The 22,108-nt window shown below is 25.2% G+C and overlaps 2 long non-coding RNA genes across 2 annotated transcripts in view; one reads left to right on the top strand and one right to left on the bottom strand.

Annotated features, from left to right (window-relative positions):
- Window positions 1-22,108, top strand: part of LOC107451856 (uncharacterized) — a 110,523-nt gene that overhangs the window by 6,635 nt on the left and 81,780 nt on the right. The window lies entirely within an intron of this gene.
- The window catches only part of LOC139425336 (uncharacterized), a 97,841-nt gene continuing 86,048 nt past the window's right edge, over window positions 10,316-22,108 (bottom strand). The window contains exon 2 of the long non-coding RNA XR_011636530.1: window positions 10,316-10,397. This is a non-coding gene — a long non-coding RNA (uncharacterized lncRNA). The remainder of the gene's footprint in view (window positions 10,398-22,108) is intronic.

Raw genomic sequence — 22,108 nt, forward strand, 5'->3', positions numbered from 1 at the left:
GCGGTATTATTTGTTGAACTTATAATGTTACATTGAAACTAATTTTTATGCAAAACAAAACAACAAAATAAAACAAGAATAACAAAATAAAACAAGAAATGGTATAACATTCATTATTTATTTTATTAGGGCATTCGTAGTTTTAATTTCAAATATTTTATTAGAGCATTAAGTAAAGACTTACATACCAGGATAACTGTTCAGGTTTCATTGAAAACAGTTTTCGTGCAAATTAAAAAATGCTAGTACCAAAAAAAAAAAAAATAAATAAATAAAAATATTTTATTTTTTGTATAATTTTTGCTGACAGTGAGAATTTAAATTTTTTTTTTGTCTGCTTACACGTAATATAAGAGAGGTAAGTACAATGTTTTGAAACAAGTCTCTATTTCATTATTTTTATATTTCATGCATGATAATAGTAAATTATTCAAATTTTCTGCATACAAATTTATCAAATTGCAATTTTTAAAAAATAGTTTTAATTACAAGTGTTCAAAATATTTTAGCATGAATATTTTATATTAAAATAAATTATTTTATATGTAAATTAAATAAATAAAAAATGCATCTCTCTAAATTTAAACTGTTTAATGAATTATTTATTTCTAAGTGTTGGTAAAACGTTCAACCAAGTAAACATTCCATGATGATTATTTTTTTTATTTATTTAATTTTTGTGATATATTTAACTTTATTCTAATCTAGTCAAATTGATTATTTTAAAATGTTCGGAAAAAAATATAATCATCATCTTGTTAATTTTTAAGCTGTAATAATATATTAATATTTTCGAATTGCTGCTGAATTGCTCTTTAATTCTAATTCTCAATTACAAATAATTAGTACTTGTATACCTACATAAATTTTTACAGTATTATTTAAAAGATAGTGGTAAAGATAATAGATAAAGGTTTAAAAATATGTAAATACATTGAAAAAATGTTTATATTATTCATATACATTATAAATATAAATAAATAAAACTTTATAAATTACAAATATAAATTATACGTTAAGAATAAATGTAATTTTGAAATTTGTATAATTCTTGGTAAATTGAAAGTGTTACAAATGATTTTAAAGGATGTGCATCTTTAATAAATACAGCATTAATGCTTAAGCGCATACTTAGTTTTATAATCTAGAATTTTTTAATTAACGTGAAAACTCCAAGTTTTGGAAATAGTACTTATAGCCATATCTTTGGATATAAGTTTGCATATTTTCTCTATTATATACTTAATTAATGTGCTGTACTAATAAAAAAAAAAATCCTTTTTTTATCATTTATTTTTGTTTGATAATGTCTATTCACTTAACCATTACTCTATAGTGCCTTTTTTAACAAATTTTAATTAAGTCTATCTTTAAGATTTAGAACAGCAGTTCTTTATTTTTTAGAAGAGATTAATTACCTAATAATAAAATTTATAGTTTGGATCATTATATTGAAAATATTACATTATCATTTAAATTATTTAAAAAATAAGTTCAGAAAAATAACTAATTGAAGTAGAACATCTTTATATTAATGAACCAAAATTTTTTTTTTATTGTTATATTTTTTTCTAAAATAAACGTTTTATACTATGCATTATATTATATGGACATCAATGTTTTTATAATAATTAAAGTAAAATCTTAAAAAAAGCCTTTCTTTGCATCATGAACTTTCATGTATCATAACGATTTTCTAGTAATGCTAAAAAATAAAAATTAAACAAATAAAAGTAAATAAATTAGTTTTATTGTACACAACAGAGAAGTAGTAATTATTATTTGTGAAAAAACTTGAAAACTAATCTGTTTAATATTTTATATCTCACAATCTGACAAAAACTTTAATTTGCAATGTAATAATATGGTTATTACTTTATTATTCTAAAACTACAACTTAATTGGAATTTAGTCAGCTTTCCATACTTTGTTTTAAAATTTAAAATGTATTTGAGAACTCTTAATGTTTTACAGTAGTTATTTCAAAAATTTTTGCAAAATTGGAAAACTGATATTTTTAGTAAAGTATTTTTAAAATTTAAACAATAAAACAATTTACAAGTAATCCTCAATTTTCTTTTTTTTATATTTCTTAAAAAAATGAACTTAATAAAAAATATTTAAAAACTAATTAATTTGTGTTTAAGACTCTTGGGGCTTCCAATGTTTCAGAGCAGTAATTTTCTTATGTCGTGTAGCATTAAATAAATGATTAATCTTAGTGTATTGTTTTCTTACCATTTAATCAATAATGAGCTCACAATTTAATCACATTTTAATGGCCTTATTACTTTGAAGTAACATTTCCCTTTTCCAATATTCAATTAGCTTTTCGAGCATTTATTTCTTAAATCACAAGATTCTTGAGGTCTTTAATGTTTCACACAATTTTTTACCAACTTGTTTAGGGGATAACAGAACTAAAGTGTTACCTGACATTTTTAACCAATTGCTATTAATCAGAAATCTCATGAAACTTGAAGCAGATCCATGTTATTTGGTGATGAATCAAAACCGTCTTACGAAATTAAAAAATGCTACAATTTTGGAAAAAAAATGCAATTTTAACTGGCTAATACTATCTTTTAAATACACATTATTCACTAAATGTGATTAAAACGATTGTTTTATAATTTACAATCCTTAAAAATTTGATGAAAGTATAAAAATTGTTTCAAAATGTTTAACGTAAGTGATATGATAAGTTTTTATGACTTATTTATCAATTTTTGCTTAAATATATTTTAAGTGATAACTAAATATTTATTTAAATTAAGTTTCAGACTAGAAAACTAGCAATTATTAAAAAAAGCGATAATCGCATAAATTAGAATTAACAAGTCTTAATAAGAAGTTCAATAAAATAAAATCTATTCAGTTATTACTTTTTAATCTGCTGAGCAGGTATATAACAATATCGATTATATGAAATTAAATTTCTATATAAGGTTATGAAATTAAATTTCTATACCAATTAATCCAAATTTAAACTTCTTTGGATTTAAAATTTTCCCAGAAGGAATTACGTTTTAAATATTCTATAGCACTAAATAGCCTGAAAAGAAGCAACCGATTTGAGTCTTATTTTTCCAAATAATACCATTTATAATCTAATTTTAATGTTTCTCATACCTAAGTAGCAAATAAAGGATTAGTTCAAATAATTACAGTTCATATAACTAGAAACGATAATAAAATGCTTTGTGTAAAGCTATAGTATTTGAAACAAAAATTTAAAAATACCCTTTTTTGTAATACTGATGAAAATTGTGTTAAAATTATTTTGCGGAAAAAATAAAAAATGATTGTAAAAAATTAATGCGGGTTAGGTTAAAGTTGAGATTCAAGAAAATAACATGATATTTTATTTTTCATCATATTTCTAAAAGGGCAGTTCTTGAACAGGTTGAAGCTTGACACAGATATAAGCTTTGAGCTCTTACAACAATCAAGTTTATAATTAATGCTGTTAACTGAGAAAATGCAACACTCAAAAAAATGTAATTTGTGAAGAAGTTAAATCGAAAGCTTGCTTGAAAATATCTTTAAAAAATGGTAGCTATAATTGAGTTCCATTACTGTGTAGAAGATTTTTATATACAAAAAAAAAAAAAGAAACATTTTAGTGTTTGGATGTATGCCTAACACAGTAACGCACATAACAACGCTATATTACTTTAAATGAAATTAGATTAAATAAAATATTTTAAACTTATTTATCATTCCTTAAAATAATTTAAATATTTAAGTATTTTCGTGTATTTTTGCGAAATGTATAGTTAAAGGTCAGTCGATTTTTCTGAAATTTTATAACTAATATATGAATATAACATATGAATAATAAATAAATATATGAATATGTATAAATGAAATTTTATAATACATTTTATTTAATTATAAACGTAATATTTAGTGCATATAACATAAAGGGCAAGAGAATTCAAAATGATATGTGGTTAACCTTATTGTTCCATTTTCTTAAGAGAAGCACAATATAAATTTATATTTAATAGGCATCGATTTATCTTTATCATAATTCTTTTTCTGAAATGAAAATTAACGAGCATTTTGTTTTCTTACTGTAAAAATCATTTTAAGAGAATAAGTAAGTCTATATATAAAGTAAATCGAAATTTCATAGCATTTTTTAAAAAAATATTTTGAAAATGATTGTGAAGTTTTTATTTGTAAAATCTGTTACTATCAAGAAAAACCAAAAATTCGACTTCTTTTGTTTAAAAATTAACTTAAAAATACTAGTTTCAATTTCATCTAAAATCTTCTTGGAAAACAGCCATGATTCATCAATTTATATCTTTTTTTCAAAGGAGAAACACTTCGTAGACATTTTAAGAAACCGGAAGAAATTTGAAGAAACAAAAAATAACCAATACAATAAATTGAATAATTATTTTAAAAAGAAAGTTTAGCCTAATAAAATTTAATACAGTGCAGGTAAGTTTTAATTTAATTTTTCTACCTTAATTCCATTATATTATTTCCATATTAATTATTTTATAAAGAATTTTAAAATTTATAATCCCTGGATTATGATAGTTAATTTTTTAATGGGAATGGTGTTAAACTTACCTTCCTAAAGTATTTTTATGTCTAAAAAATATTAATTAATGCTAACTTCAGTTCACTTCATGTGCTACTTAAAAATACTTTATGTGAATTTAATTATTTCTCTTCGAAAAATTTGCGCACGAATGTTTAATTTTGATTACTTTTACAAATATATTTTTTTTAATTTTTATTTAGTTAAAATATTTATGGTCTGGCTAAATTTCCGTTATAATTTTTTTGGAATGTTAATGTATATAATTTTGAGAGCATGAATACTAAATTTCGATTTAATACCTTGCATAATGAAAAAAATAACGACTCTGAATTTAATACTATTAATTAAACTTAATTGAGATCATAGATACTAACTTACTATTTAATATTTTACATAATGAAAAAAAATCAATGGTCAGGTGAGCTGTCGATAGCTTAGATCCCTTGATGAATTTCACTTTTTGTGCATTTCGCCGTATCTTAAAAACTAATAAAACGAATCATAAATGTTGGTTTTGATAGTTTTTTGAGGTTGTCAGGTGTTAAAAAATACGATTTTGTTTTGCTCAAAACATAACCTCATGACTAAACCTTAATTTCAAATATAAAAATCAACCTCCATATAGCTGAGCAATGCTTTTAATTGAAATCGGCTGAAATTATTATATTTCTTGAAATATAGAAAACAAAATAACCTGTACATATCAAAAACTAAATTAGTTGCTCTACTATAGATTTCTATTAAACACCAGGGTGAATAAAACAACTTCATAAACCTTGATTATGAATTTTGGGCGGTTGTTTTTTTAAGGTTGCTTTTACGGAGTTTAATGCTATGAATTAAACTAAATTTAGATAATTTTAAACAGCTTAATTTTTTTTTAAATATTTACTTTTTTCTTGAGAGAAACCTACAACGACTGATTTTCCCATACAGTTTTTTTCCACAGTGCAAGAAATTTGCAATCCCTTTAGTTATTAATGAATATACCAAAATATGCTTCATAATTTCTTCGATTTCAATAAAGAAAAATACTCTGTAAAGCTAAAATAAAAGCGTATGTGGTATTAAAAGATTTAATTAAAATTAGTTGAAATAACGAAAATTAGTAACAATTCAATAAATTTAAAACGCGACTTTCTCATATTTGATAAAACTGGAAATTCGTTATTTATAGCTATATTATATATAAATATGTAATTCATGGATATATTTAAAGTTTATTTACCAAAAAGGACATAGTATTTCCTAAAAATCAGAGTGATAGGAATTGAATTAACAGCAAGTATAACGTAACACAAATAAAATTTATTATTTTGAAAAACTATCTAAAAATATAAATAAATAAGAATACTGGAAATTATTTAAGTTTTTAAAGTATAAATAATTAGCTATAAGGTTATAAATAATTTCTTGCAAAATACTTACAGTTTTCATATAGTTGTATCTGGAAGAAAACTCATGTTTTTTTAAGTTTTAATTTTTCGAAGATATTTCTTTCGTAACTTTGGTTCAAAATTTTTTTTACATATATTTATGCAAAAAACATTCACATATTTTTAGAGCAAATAATGAGGTAAAGCTGACAGGAAAGTTGATTATTTAAGAGTGAAGCTTAAATTAAAATCATCGGCAAATATTTATAATAATTTTAAAATTTATAGCTTCTGCAGCAAAAAGGAAAAAAAAAACAGACTGAAAATAATTCTGGGTAAAGAATATTGAAAAAAAAGGCATAATCGTCATTTATTAATGAAGATAAAAATGTATAATAATAATTCGAATTTAAAAGAAAAAAATGTGTAAACCAATTTCTATTATCGTTTGAAAATGGTTCATGTTAAAATTATATAAATTATAAGTCTGACTGATTTTGCATTATATTAATTCCCAGTTTTTATCCCAAATTTTATTCAAAATTGCGACTATTTGTGAAAATATACAACTCGCTTAAATATCTCAATATTTTACAATTACATTTATTTAGTTATTAAAACGCGTAAACAATTAAAAATGAAATAAAAATTTATCGAATGAGTTAAAATAAATCGAGATAGTATGAATAGCTAGAAAAATCTTTTAAGAAACTGCAAATAGTATTCATAAAAGAAAAAATTCTAAGCATCTAAAACAATAAAAAATGCTATGGAGAAATTAAGCATATTAAAATCAATTTTCAGATTCCTCCAAAATACTATAGACCATATTTAAAAAATACCCTACTATTCTCAGATAAGAACTAAAATTTTCAAGTAAAATAAATCAAAGTAAATGTTTCTCAAAAAACTTTTTAAGTTTTTTGAGAAACATTTACTTTGATTTCTTAAAAAGAGGATTTAAATTCTTAAAAGAGGTCACAAACATAAACCCAAACAAGTTATTTTTACAAAAAATTTGTGGTTAAACATCCAGGTTTTACAACAGTTCTTCGGTAGTTACATATGAAGCATTTTTTCCGACATAAATTTGTCATAAATTATTTTTAAGTATACTTCTTATTTTTATTTTATCAGTGATTCGAATCCATTCGATTGATAATGATTCAGTTTTTATTTTCAAATCCGACTAAAATGTAGCTTTTAGCAATCCATGAAGGAAGGTTTGCTCAATATTTTTCAATTATATTGTTTTATTAAGGAAATATAATTTCCAGAAAAAGTGCAATTACATTATACACAGTAAATAAAATTATGAAGGTAACTTTGGGTGAAATTAGAGGCCCATTAACGAATCCTTCACGAATATTTTATATTTAAGGAGAATCGTTTGAATTTTTTTTTTAAATAGACTGATCACAAAATTCTTCTTTTTAAAACGAACTCTTTGTCTTTAATTCATACATTTGAAACTGACCCTTTGAAAACACTGGACCTAGTATTTTATAACTAAAATAGAACTCTTTTTTGTACAAATTCAAAAAAAGAAAAAAAAAATCACGTTTGATAAAACAATTGATTCAATGGTCATTTCAGAAAATCACAAAATCAGGAGCTATCACCAAAAAGTTGGATATAACCTTGGTTTTTGCAAAAAGTAACAAAGCAGGATCCTATCACAAAATTATGAGTGGATTTTTCAAAATTTCACAAAAAGAAGACTTTTGACTAAAAGTTTCAATATAACGTTCCTTTTAGAGATTTTGTAAAGAAATCACAAAATCATAACTCTATTTTTATGTATTCACAAACTTATGAGTTAATTTTTCACTGTTTCGCAAAAACAGGTTCTTTTACATAAAGTCTGAAATCCGAATCAGAAACGTCAGAGAAATTTTTTTTTTTCGAATTTTACATAAATTTATAAACGAATAATTTTCTCGTGTTTTGCATTGCGTTTAAGTTAAATTGGTTATTTAAAAATAAGCGTAGAATTAAGAAAAGGCTAACTAGATGTTTTTATATAAGTGTTTTGGTTAAGATAAAAATAAATAAAGCGCATAGTTAAAAGGGTTTTATATTTCACTTTTGTAAAATGTAATTTAAAGTCATCTCACCAAAATTTAATACGTAATTTGTGACCAAAAAACTTAAATTGACACTTTTTAAGACATATCAGAGAGCAGGAAACAAATTTAATTAGATAAAAAATAGATTTTAATATTGAACTTCATAAACTTTCTGTATTTTTTTTTTAATACAAAACATGACACATGATGTACTTTTCTCATAAATAACAAAAATTAGGTTATTAGGCTCAAAACTTTAAACTTTTATAATATTATTTCTTGAGAAAGAATAATTTACATATTAAAATGGTTCAACTTTTAACCATTTAGCAGATTTAAGCAATATATTTGTTTAATAAGAAAAAATATTTTGAACAGTGTTTTATAATATATTGGTTCTATAAGAACCGATAAGATGTTATATCAGAAGTGTTATAGTGATTCTCTGAGAACCAATCTTTTAAACAGCGTTAAATAATACATTAGTCCAATAAGTATCCTGATATATTTGTTCTATTAGAACGAATTTTAAAAGTGTTTTAATAAAGCACAAAATTTCGAGGCAATTAGCTCCGAAACATACATTTTAGTTATTGCTTCATTTCATGTAAGTTTAAATTTAATGCAATGTTTCGCAATTATATATTTGAAAATATTATATATACTCGTCTATTCGAAATTACATAACACAGTTAAAACTTTTGGATTGCCTTTAATTGTAATAGTGTTTAAATGTTCTGAAAACTCAATACGGTGCAATATTATAGAGAAAATTAATATTATTTCAACTTGATAACTCAAAATTTTCACTCAATGTGAATGGAAAAATCCTTATTATTAATTAACTTATTATTAATTGCAGAACATTTATTTATTGTACTGATTATGTCTTACGTACCGTTCTTATGGTTAAATGTTGTACCTATAATTTTTTTTCAAAAAGGGAAACATTTATTTATACTTCAGTATTTTTATTTTTTATAGTATTAAAAAAAGTTTAATGTCTTATTATGAACGAAACATTCATTTCAAACTGAAAAATATGATAAAAAGTTATTTTTTTAATATATAGTGGCTATGAAAATCAAGCTAAAGGAAACTTTAGAGGATACTTGAATTTTATTTTTCAAAGCGGAAAAAAAATTCTACTAAAATTACCCTATTGTAAGGAAATAACAATTCTGGTAAAAAAAAACTAATTTTTGTAAAAAAAATAGAAATAGATGGCATTAACACCATTGGTAATTTTTCCATTTGCATAGTAAGGGCTTACCGGAGTTATGGTTTTTAAAGTTATAGTTCTTATTATCATGCACTTAGTAGAAAATACAAAACTGAAAATAAATTTAACCGACTAAATTGTTTTTAATTGTTTTAAATTGTTTTGATAAAATTTCAAAATTGTACCAAATTTACCAAATTATATCACATATTATGAAACCATATTTGATTGTTAACCTTTTCTAAAATCATTACTAGAGAACTTCGGTAAAAATTACCGAGCTTTTTGGTGTTTCCATAGAGACAAAAACGCGGTAAAATTTACCATATTCTGGTAGCTTTGCTCATTACTTTTTTTCTCATTGAATATTGTATAGCCAAGTTATTTTCAACTATATTAAAAAAAACGATTTCTTTTTTTACTTCTATAGTTGAATTATAAAATGTTTAAAAAATTTAATTTCATGCTATTTTATTTTCTGCATTTTAGAGTTAACTGTATCTCTTTTTATAAGATGACATTTAACATTTTTATGTTCATAATCACATATTTTTTATGAAAACTATAATCATTTGGCCAATACATCTTCACAATTTTAACTAGTTTATAAAATTACTGAGAGGAAATCCACTGACATAAGAATCCAAAGTTCTCGAAAGAATATTTAGAATTATGGCTAATAATTATAAATTATATTTATAATTAAATTATATTATAATTTTTATTAACCGTAATTATATTTATAATTATGGCTAATAAAAATTACAGCTTGAAATTATTTTAAACACTTTTATAGTTTATTAAAAATATATTTATTATAATGAAATAAAATAAATGAAAATTTAATTTTACACAGATTCGAAGAAAGTAAAATCAGTTATAAAAACTGATATTGAAATTTTCCGACATTTAAATTCCAGCTTGTGTTGGCGAAATTAAAGAATAAAAACAAATTAAAGTTTCCATAATTGACTAAATCAAAATTTGAAAATTCAGACCTTTCGCTATCAAATTGGCTGTTTTTTTCTTCTTTTTTTATCTCTAAACTTTTCAGTTTTCATTCGGCTTGGCGAGGGTGATATAACTTTGAACTCCAGAAAATTCTTCTGCATTTTGGTCCAGAGAAGTGAAGCAGAAGTAAAGCATTCTCCTTCGTGGTCATTAACCTAATGAAAAAAAAAAAATTTCTGAGCTGATATAGAACGTTTCGTTCGGGGATCGTCTTCGACTAGAGAGCAAAAGAAATCCTTCAATGTTGGTGGAAGGGAGGGGGGAAAAAATAGAAAAAATAGCTGTCAGATGCTCCCGAGTCAAATATCCAGGCGATAGGAGTCTTCGTTTTCTAACTTTGAACGAAATCGATCATTAGAAGATGGGGTGGAGAACTAAAGTGAAATGAGTTCAGGTGAGTCCCAAATGCTGATGACAAGGTATTAAGATTTTTTTTTTTAAATTTTCTTTTGCATATAGAAATATGTATTATTATATTCTCTATCAGCGTTTGGGTGTTAGAAAAAATAATTTTACAGCGTGATCTAAATTTTATGCTATTAGGGAAGTAAAAAATGCATATGTCTTCTTTCACTTGCTCTACCCTTTAGAATAGACTGTAGAATGGAACGAAAGGTACATGTTATTTTTTTCTTTCTGTTAGTCAATTTGTGTTCCTTCAAATTTAGTGAGGAACGTTACAAAGTTACCTCTTTAATCTACTGTGATGACACTTTACCCTGATTAGGTTTACGAATAAGTTAGAAAATCGAAACTTCATTTTTTAATTTTCGGAATTTTATTTTGCGATGCCTTTTGAAGTGTTGACTCTTATTTCTACGATTGAAATCTTTTTTTTTTCTGTTTGAATTATTAAACAATAAGAATGCTGAAAAGGAAGTTTTTCATCTCCAGAAGTGCAAAAATCGCAAACTTTTCAAAGATAATGCATATTGAAAACATTTTTTTTTCTTGAAGCTAAGTCTTTATACTCTTTATTAAAAAAAAAAGTTGAAGGAAAACATTAATCTGTTAATATAGTTTTTTTTTCTTCACAAATTTTTAAATTTCTTTATTCATTTGATAATGTATTGTTAGAGTTTTTCTTTCTTTAGATACAAAACTTAGTTACTAACTTTTAGATTAATTTTTTTTTTAATTTTCGAATTTGATATGAAGCTTTTAAGTTATAATTTTTCCAGCATGTTTGACGTTTTAATGGTGTGACAAATTCTTGATAGTTAGTTGTAGTTCAATGTAAATAACAATTGTGGCTGTAAAAATAAATGATTTTATACATAAAATTTATAATCATGATTAATATTTAACTTCTAAAGGATTAAAAATATCATTTCATATGATTCGCGTAGAATAAAAATGAAGCATTAAATTCCATCAATACACATTATAGTATAATAACGTTTAGACGTGATGGAGGAAAAAGAAAAAAAGCTCTTTGGCTTTTCTCATTCAAACCTGGCGAGTCTTGATAATGGGCGTCTGGGTTTGATCGCTCGAAACATCTATCACTCCTATCACTTTCAGATTATTCATTTAATACAAATAATTGCTAATCTATATATAAAATCAGTTCATTTGATCAATGAAAATTATTACTGATTACATGATTCAGATTTTCAGATGGTTTTGAAATTGAAATATTTTAAATTTTTATTCATTTTAAATATAATTAAAAGACTTTCATGCTAAAGTGCACAATGAAGAATGTCGATTTATTTGAACTAATTAGTAATTAAAATGATACTTAACTTACAATTCAACTCTTAACTTTTTACTCCATATTTCGGCATATGTCTGTTCCAAAAAGTGTATAAGCACTTTTAGAATTACATTGTAAAGAAAAAATTACTTAGTGATTTTCAGAATAATAATTTTAAAAAATACAGCTTATCTTCGACAAAAATAAAGATGCATGCAGTAAATAAAAATTAACTATCGCGGGTATTTTGTTTCTTACTTAAATAAAAATTAGTATTTTTTTTTTAATGATCTTCTCTAAAAATGATTCCTCTTCTTAAAATGATAATTTAGTCTTAACATAAGTTAGGTAATAAGGGACTAGTGAGACTGTTTTTTCATAAATTCAACAAAAAAGTTTACTAGGTATCATGCTGAACATTTTTTCTACATTTTTTAAAAACAATGTTTAATTTAAAAAAAAAATTAAACATTCACCTTCAACTTGTAAGGTACAACAAATACTCTTTGAATAATATTTTTCTAAGGAATACCTTGTTCACAATAGATCAGTGGCTAGCGTTAACAAGTTTTGAAATTAATTGTTTAATCAATTTTTACTTATTAAAAAACAAGTAAATTAAAAATGGAAATAATTTCAGCTTAAAGTGGAATAAAAAAAGACAAATAAAATGAAATTCATCGTGAATGAATTTTCGTAAGAACAAATTTTAAATATAGTTAGCCTATTATATATTCATTTATAGAGAAGAATTGAAATAATATTTCAAATATCTACAAATCTATTTCAAAGATAAACTATTACAATCGAAATCAATTTTTAATGTCAATTTAGTAGAACAAATAAAAGTTAATTTATTTAATAAAGTAAATCAAAAATATATTTCAACTAAGAGACAGTAACATATTTTACAGTTGTCTTTTTAAACAAATTAAAATTACACCTTGTAACTTAACATTTCAACAACAATACAACATTTAAACATTTACAAACAATTTAAGCAATTAATTTAAAGTAAAAACATTAAGTAACAGCATTTAAACAATTAATTTCCAATTCTATTGATATCCAATGTAAATGAAATGTATTTTTTTATTAAAACAAATATTATTATTAATTTTTAATTGAATTGTAAGGCATCTTCTAATCTAAGACAAAAGAAAAAATAATGGGAAAAACTAGCTGTGTCGATTAGGAAAATTGTATATTTTACGTGCACGAAACTTGCTTTTAGGTACAGAATTATTTGATAAAAACATAAGAAAACACTTAAATACATAAATTATTTTAGGAACAGATAAGTCTTAAGTGCTTACTTAAATTTTTTTTCTGTTAACATAATAGCGTTGCTTTTTTAAATATGCATCGAAACAATAAATTGCTTTTTTTTATTAAAAATTTTTTCACACGATAAGATATAACTTATCTATGGTTGCGATTTTTTGAGAATATAATCAATTATCCGTCCTGTTTAAGCTTTATACTCTTATTTGTAACTATAAATTTACTTTAATGTTTTTACTGTGAAATAAACTTAGGCTAATAAATTATTGTCAGAACTTAAAATCTGTGATTCTGTCCTATGTTTATACCTTTTGAGAACTGCCAGACAATAATTAAACATTAAAATTTAAACAACTATTATAGCATTAGTGTCCCCAACTTCTTTGCAAGTCTGCATAAATTTTTAGAAATTTTAATTAGAAAGCTAATGGAATTATTTTAGCTGTCTACATTATTTCCCTCAAGTTCCCTAGTTCTTCAAGTCAAAAAAAAAAGTTTGAGCTTATAGCATTTATTGAAAGTTCTTTGTAAATTTAAAGCACATGTACCTATCACATATTAAAATTAATATTTGTTTAAAAATTCATTTCATTTTAATACTCTATTTTTTTACAGGAACTATTGCGAAAAATTAGTCTCACAATCTTTATTTTATTTTGGTTCATAAAATATTTAAAATATTTTCCAACTTAACCGTCAAATGAAATTTAAATAAATTTCGATTGTGATTGAGATTAGTTTAAAAATTGAATTATCTTAATTTAAGTTAAAAAATCTATCTAATAAATAACAAGTATTAAATAGTCTTGATGAAATTATTTCACACTTTTTCAATTTTTATACTTCTTAAAGTCAAACTTATTTATAATAGACTGTGAATCTAGTATAAAACTCAATCCTAAATTAAATTTTAAATTTGAAGCATAAAAAAAAATTATGTCACATTTATTTACAATTAATATTACCCCGAGGTGATAAATAATTCAAAAATGCTTTAATCAATTAAATTTTTGTGCTTAAGCTTATTGAATTTTGAACAGTAATTTAATTTAATTTTTTTACAAAAAGGGAACTTGCCAAAGATGGCATGTCAGAAGATAGTTTTATGCGATTAAAGTTTCCCCCACTTAATCCCTGAAGCAATTCAAGTCCGAAATATGAAAAATTAATAACTGTAAAAATCCTTCTAATAAACGAAATTTCTTTTCCGTCCGTAAAATATCTATTTTCTTGGGAATAACCATTTAGATGATTAAAATAAAGTTCATTTTTTTCACTTGAAATATATTTTCCTGTCTTTTAATTAAAAATAAAAGCTATATATATGTTTTATCCGTGATTTATTTCAATAGGCTGTTAAAGAACCCAGATGTGTTTTTAGGCTGGGTTTTTTTTTTTATTCCCGGTTGTATTATTTTCTACGTTCAGGGACTTAAAAAAAATTAGTTTGGAAATACTTTAGAAATTATCAGTAATTTGTTTGACGTTTTGATTTTGTAATTCTTTTCTGTTTTGCTTATTACATTTATTTTATTCATGGTAAGTAGTTTTTAATTAATTTGAAAATTTCCTTCAAAAATGCGTTTTAAAGAAAATTTTAAATTCTTTCTTTTGTTAAAAAAGATGAACTAAGTTACTTTAAAACAGGTATTAAAATCGTTAAAATTAGACCAAAACCAAATTAATCTATGTCCTAAAATTAAGTATATCTACATACGTTTGTTCTTAGAAACAAAGGTATTGATTTTGCACTTAAAATATGGATAAAAATTAACAGCATTTAATCATAAAAATTAAGCATTTTTTTAATTAAAAAAATTTTATTAGTTAAAATGTTAGCTCCATTTTGATTTTTAAAGTTAACATTATTATAGAATAAAATTTTGTTTTTACTTATTTCATCATCTTGTTTTTTTTCAGAAGTAATAAGTTAATCAATTAATATTTACTTAATTCCAAAAAAATCTTAAATTCTTAATCAATAACATGTTCTGAATGTTGGGAATAAAACACAGATTTTATTAAAAAATTACTTTCATGAAATTCACATATTTTATTAATAATACAGACATTTTAATTATCAGAAATAGATATTTATAGTATTAACTTATTTTAAAACAATTAAAAATGGAATAATTTAATTGCTAAAGCAATTTAAAAATATAATTTCCCAAGTTATTAAACACTACTCACAAGCATTAATTTTTAATTATATTTTCATTTATTTATGTATTGTTCGGAAAAATATAAATTTGTAAATTAAAAGTCACTCTTTATCTCTCATGCTTCAATATTTTTTTCTACTAGACCAAAAAATAAATATTTGCTATTTCCAAAAACAATGTACTAATACATTGTTCGGGACCAAAAAAATTAGGAATTTGTATTCGGAAACAGCATTCTGTGGCGAAAGCAATTTGTATTTTATGTGTAATTATATAGCAATTAAAACTTTTTTGATTGTAAATAATTTTATTACAATTGCTGGCGTGATTTATCTTTCTCCAATATATAAGTTTATGAAATTAAAATTAGCGAAAACAAAATTTTTAAAGAAATTTTTATCGCAATTTTTGTAGCATCAAATATTAAATGGATATCAAACATTGAATGTTAATTTAAATGATGATTTTTTGTAAGGTTGTTTTAAAAAGCTTACTTTATTCATATTTCAGTTAAATAATTGTGTAATTATAATATAAGTCATATTTGACTTAAATGTAGGAAGAAAAAAAACTAAATCTACTCATTGTTTTTAATGTTTTTACACGTTTTTTTAGTTTACATGATTTTGCATGCAATACTATATTTTTTAACATAATTTATGACCACAGCAGCTGTACGGAGAGACTAACTGATGTAATGTATACGTTACCTTGAATGACCGAAATCAAGAGAATGTCGACTTTCACCGGTAAATGTCAACAATCACATAGCCGCTTCGGTGAATGTCCGAAATATTTGTTATATCCGATTAGATATTAGTTTATTCGTTGATATTATTACATTTATTTGATATTTTAATATCTTCTGAGGATAGACTAGGAGAAACTTCAGTGCTTGGTGTACCGGTTAAATGCATTCTGTACAGTGGCACTTGACCTTAGAGAAACATTGATGTAGGACATACCGGGCAATAACTAGGCTTAGTATGTATTTAGGATATTTACCAAAGCGACTATGTGATTGTCAACATTGGTTGAAGTCAACAACCACCAATTTATAAAAACATATTCCAACAGAAAGTACAAGCGAGAGCACGTAAGATTATAATAATAAAATAAATAATAATAAAATACATGATAGAAAATAACTATATTATGTATTAATTAATTATTACACGCTACTATTTTGTTTATTCATTTTCTTCTTTTTGAACTTCTAATTCCATTTTCAGGAACTCCTCCTTGTGCTACTAAGTTGTAAAATGTCTTTTTTTATTGTTTTTTTATCTACATTTATTTTTATAAAAATATTCTTAAAAGATAATTTTTCCATACAACTTTGATTTCAGGACTCGGTGTGAGAATTAGATAATTAAATTTTTTTTACTGTTGTTGTTTAAAGCATTTTCGACTGTTGGTATTACAACTGTTTCAATTAGTACACTGTCTTGTTTTGCGTGGTAAATATGCATGGAACACTTCATAAACCTACTGTCATTACTGATTCCATATGGCATATTATTAATTTCATATTATCACCAACAATTTGTGAGCCTTATTCTTGTACGAAGTCCCTCAATTGTTGATATTTGCAAAACAAAAAAATTATTTTCATTCACAAAAAATGTCAAAATGTCAGTATCTTCTAAATCCAGAGAGGTATAAAAGTAAACATTTTTTCCTTCAGTTCATTCGATGCTGTTTTATGTAAACGAATGACTGCTCAGACAGTTTTTGATTGTTGCCACAAGAAAAGATGCAACTAAAAAAAAGAGTTTATTTTTGGACAGCGAAGTGGTGACAGTAGAAGGTTATCAATTCGATTATTCGAGAGGCTGTAATAAGACGCTCCAGAATGGGCGCTGTTTTCGTTCCATGTCATTATTCGTCTCAAAAGTCTTGCCCTGACGTATTTTTTCGGAGATGAATAACTTCATGAAAGAAGAAAACTATTTTAGAGCCAAAGAAATATTGTACGAGAAATCAGAACCAGAAATATAAATTTTTTGAAATAAAGTAAAACAAAGCAAAAATAAATTATTAAGAATCATCGTCTCGGATTCCTTGAAAAATGTTCTCATTTTTTTTTCCTTCTGATCACCCTTCCTCTTAAAATGGGAGCCAAAACTGATGGTCCCTCAACATAGAAGGAAGAAGTGTTTTGACATATCCCAGCAAGCTTTAAGATTGATATATATTTGGACTGCGCGGCGCCCTTTTTGGCTGCTTTTTTATTCCATTTTATTTCTTAGTTTAATATTTCAAGAAACTGGTGCTGCAATCAAGGTTGTAGCCGAATTTTTATGTCGTTTTTTTTTACATTTCTGGAGAAGGGGGTTAATAACCCTCAATATTTTCTCCAGGGACCATGCCGTGGCCCTTTCTTTTCTAATTTGTTATCGTGGCACCCGAGTGACGTCATTTAGGTAGGCAACGGCTTGAGCCAATGACAAGGATCATGTGAATGTGGTGGTCGGAGGCGTGGCCAAGAAACGATATCGATTACTTTCTGTTCAATTTCATTTCTGGAAAGAAAAAAGGGGTTCTTTTTGTCCTATTTATTTTTTTTTTCCTTAGGAAAACTTTGCGATGGACCTCTCTTGATGGATGTTTCATTCTCGACCGTAGCCTGTTTTTCCTTCCTTCCTTCTTTTCCTTCCCTTTTACTATTATTTTTTTCTTCTCTTTGTTTCATTTTTGCATGTTTCTTTCTTCGGTTTGTTTGTTTATTTTATGTTTGGTGTTGCTTTGTTTTGTCTCGGTTCATTTGCGACTCCGCTGAAGAATTCTGCGCCAAGTTAGCTTTCCATCCTCCCAATCGCGATTTCACGCTTGAAGCTCGTCTCGGAATTTTAATGACAGGGCCATCTAGAGAAAGCCCTGATGGGAGGGGCGATCACTGTCAGCCGAAGCAATCAGCAGAGTCACAACAATAGGAGTCAGTCTCTCCCTATGCTCGCCTGTCTATTTATTCATTTTTTTTCCTTCTTAATTTCGGGGAAATAAAGTCTCGGATCACTTCTTATAGAACCGATTTCTTAGAGTGCAACCTCATTGATCGCAAGGGCATGCATTCGCAGATTGAACGAGTGGAAATAACACAACTTAAAAAATGAAATTCCATGGAATAATGTTTCTTATCTTCATTCATGGAGTTTCAGTTTCACCTAAAAAGCAATTTTGGTCTTGCAAATGCTGAACTCATTCGGGAATAAAGGACACACAGCATTAGATTTGATTTTTGATAGCTATTCTCTCTCCATGTTAAATGTGGGCTTTGATTTTGCATCAAAACTTAAAAAAATATTTTTGTTTTTAAATATATATTTATGTTTCCTGATAAGTATTTGATATTTTTTAACCTTTTATTTTATTAATATCTAATCGAATTTAAAGATTTAAAAGAAAAAAAAATTTTTAAGAAGCTGCTACTCTAAAATCCGAATCTAATCGAAATGAAGTACAATGACAAAAATTGTTGATTTATCGTAACTTTAAATTAAAAGAGGAAGTAAGCTCTCCTACTGGTAGGGAGGCATAACAAAGAATAAAATATTCGAAAACGTCTATAATTCTGCAAGAATTTTGGTTCATAAATTGAGCAAAATACTTGGATTGTTAACCAGATTTACTTAGTTTATTTTGTTATTGCTAATTTATTTGAAGAATATTTCAACAAAAATATAATTAAAGTAAATTTAAAGCTTAATTTTTTTTTACTCAAAGGAGGACTCAAAATATTTTTAAAAACAGTACATTTGTATTTCATTCGGAATGATTTTGTAGTTCAATTAGGATAAATATTGGAGCTTTTAATCTTACGTAAACTAAACAAAACATGAAATTAACACCAAAATATGCACGAGTGAGTGGATAACATTGCTTTAAAAATGAAATTCCACGGAAAGATGCTTCTTATCTTCAATCGTGGTGTTTCAGTTTCCCCTAGAAAGCAATTTCGGTCTTAAAAATATTGAAATCATTCAGAAATAAAGCATTAGATTTGCCTTCTGTTAAATATTCTCCTTCCGTGTTGAATGTTTGACTTCTAGTATTGAGCCTTAAATAAATTTTATAATATTTAATAAAGTTTTAAAAATGTATTTGTGTAAATTATGTATTAATGTTTTTTGATAAGGATTTGACAGTGTTGACCCCTTAAGTTCATTTATATGTGCTTCACGATGAAAATTTAAATGAGTAAAGCTTTTAGTGTATGCCACTACAAAATCCAAACTTAATTAAAATGAGATAAAATGATAAAAAAACTGATTTAGCATTATTTCAAATTGAAAGAATGAGCCGTGGTGGTTCAGGGGATAGAGCATTCGCCTTCCAATGGGGTGAACTGAGTTCGAATCCCACCGATGGCTGGTTGATTTGAATTCCGCACCCGGTTCGCACTGACCACAGTGCTGACGTGAAATATTCTCAGTAGTATGGATCATGGGTTAGAGTCCCCTTGCCGTCAGGCTAATCGTGGGACGTTTTCGTGGTTTTTCTCTCCATGTAAAGCAAATGTGGGTTAGTTCCATCAAAAAATTCTCCACGAATGAAAAATTTCTAGCAATTCTTGATCTTGTAGTTCCCTTGTCCTCTGGATTGGGTTCAAAATGACAAGGCTGTGGAGTTGAACATTAGTAGCCGTAAAGGACGGTTATACAAATTAAAAGGGAAAATGAAATCTGTTACTGAGAATATATAGTAACAATAACTCTGTTGTGTTAAAATGTTATAATTATGCAAGAATGCCAGCTCAATAATTGAGCAAAATGTTTGATAATGTTTAAAATTTAAGAGTGTTAATACCTGTAGTAAAAAAAAGTTCAGAACCAATTGTTTTGAAAAGGAATCGAAATGAGATAAAATATTAAGGAAAAAAATTTATGTACTATAATTTAAAATTAAAGGGGATATTAAGTTTTCCTAATGGGGAAAAATTATAAATAGGAATTGAATGTCTGAAAATGCCATACAATAAATTTGCATTGCCATTTAACTGAGTGAAATGTTTGATAATTTAATATTGATAATTAACTATTAACGTGTGGGCAAAAACGAGTTCAGAACGTACTCTAATGAACAAATAATATATAGAAAAAAAAATTAACGTCAATTCCTACTTAGGTCAACAAAGAAAAATTTTATTTTAGTTACTTTTTATTAAATAATTATAATTTTTTTTCTCCCATATAAAACTAAAATTAATTAATTCAATTTAATTAATGAATTTATATTTGAAAAAGCTGTGTTAACATAAAGTATCATCCACTACAAAGTTTAAAAAAATGTATTTGAATTTGAATGGATGGATAAAAAGTATTTTATTAACGATTGAAAATTCGAACAAGATATATAAATATGTATAAAGATATATATAGAGAGATATTATAAAGATATAGGGGGAGTGTGAACTAATAGTAGGAATTGAAAATGAATACAAATGAAGTAAAATGTGAAAAAATTTATATGGATGATTCTTTTTAAACCTGACAATTCGGACCAAAAACATTCTTCAAATTCATTCGTCCTCAAAATAATCTAAAAATTTTTTTGTATACTTCTTTAGTTACACTTAGTAATATCTTACAGACAGCATTGTAGTTTATTGACATTTGTTCGAGAAAAAAAATTAAATAGAAATTCACCAAATCTTGAATGCCAGGAAAATGACATATTAGCTTAGAAGTTAAAAAAACAGTCATTTTAAGTTAATAGTAAGTAACTCAACTTAAGCCTTTATGTTAGATGGACCATAAATTGCTTAAATTAATTCTTTCTATCCACTGTAAAAGGAATAAAAAAAAATTTTGTTGCTGATATGTGCAGAATGAAATTGTGTATAATAATCAATCTTTAAATAAATAAATAACTTTGATTACATCCAAGCATATTACAATCATACATAAACTTGGTATTAGGTTAATATTTGCTTTTCCTCCTTACAGTATTATCAGTTAAAAAAAATTCTGGTAGCACTTCAATGTCCTGGCATTCATAAACCAGGATAATGACAAATTCACCATTCTATAGCATATAACTTTAATTTAATATTTTGGCCTAAGGCGTTTATATTCTGCAGAAAACAGGATTTCTTAAAACAACTCAGATAAATCTATGTAGTTAATGTTATTAATGATTTCAAGAAGCCAGGAAAATGACAACACGAAAACCTACTCACCTTGAAAAAATTTTTGAAATAGATTTTGAACCAGAAAATTGGTTCTTTATTCATGCAACAAGACATGTTCATATAGGAGGGTATCTAATCAATCTATTAACATAAGATATTGATTTGCTTATAAACCACTAAATAAAAGTAGCCAGGAAAATGACAGATTTTCTTGGGATAAACAAATTGACAGAAAAAAAAGTTTTAAACGAATTTTTTGTAAATAATACCCTCTGAGTATATTCTAGAAATGCTTACACTGGTTGAGATAAAAAAAAATTAGATATTTATGGGAAGTTTTGAAGCTAGTTATTATTGGAAACATTGTTTGTGACATGCCAGAAACATGAAATTTTGAAGTTCAATTAAATTTTTTAACTGTACAAAACAGTCAATACTAGTACAAAGTCATTTTAAAATGTTAACAGCAATGTCATATTTCGTGAGAATCACCCATTTGCTATTATTTCAAATTAGAAGGAAAAGTAAGTTCACTTACAGGTGAAAATAATTAAAAGGAATTATAAGTAGTGTAAAATAGTGGAA

Source organism: Parasteatoda tepidariorum, chromosome 4 (assembly GCF_043381705.1).
Source record: "Parasteatoda tepidariorum isolate YZ-2023 chromosome 4, CAS_Ptep_4.0, whole genome shotgun sequence".
Classification (NCBI taxonomy): Eukaryota; Metazoa; Arthropoda; class Arachnida; order Araneae; family Theridiidae; genus Parasteatoda; species Parasteatoda tepidariorum.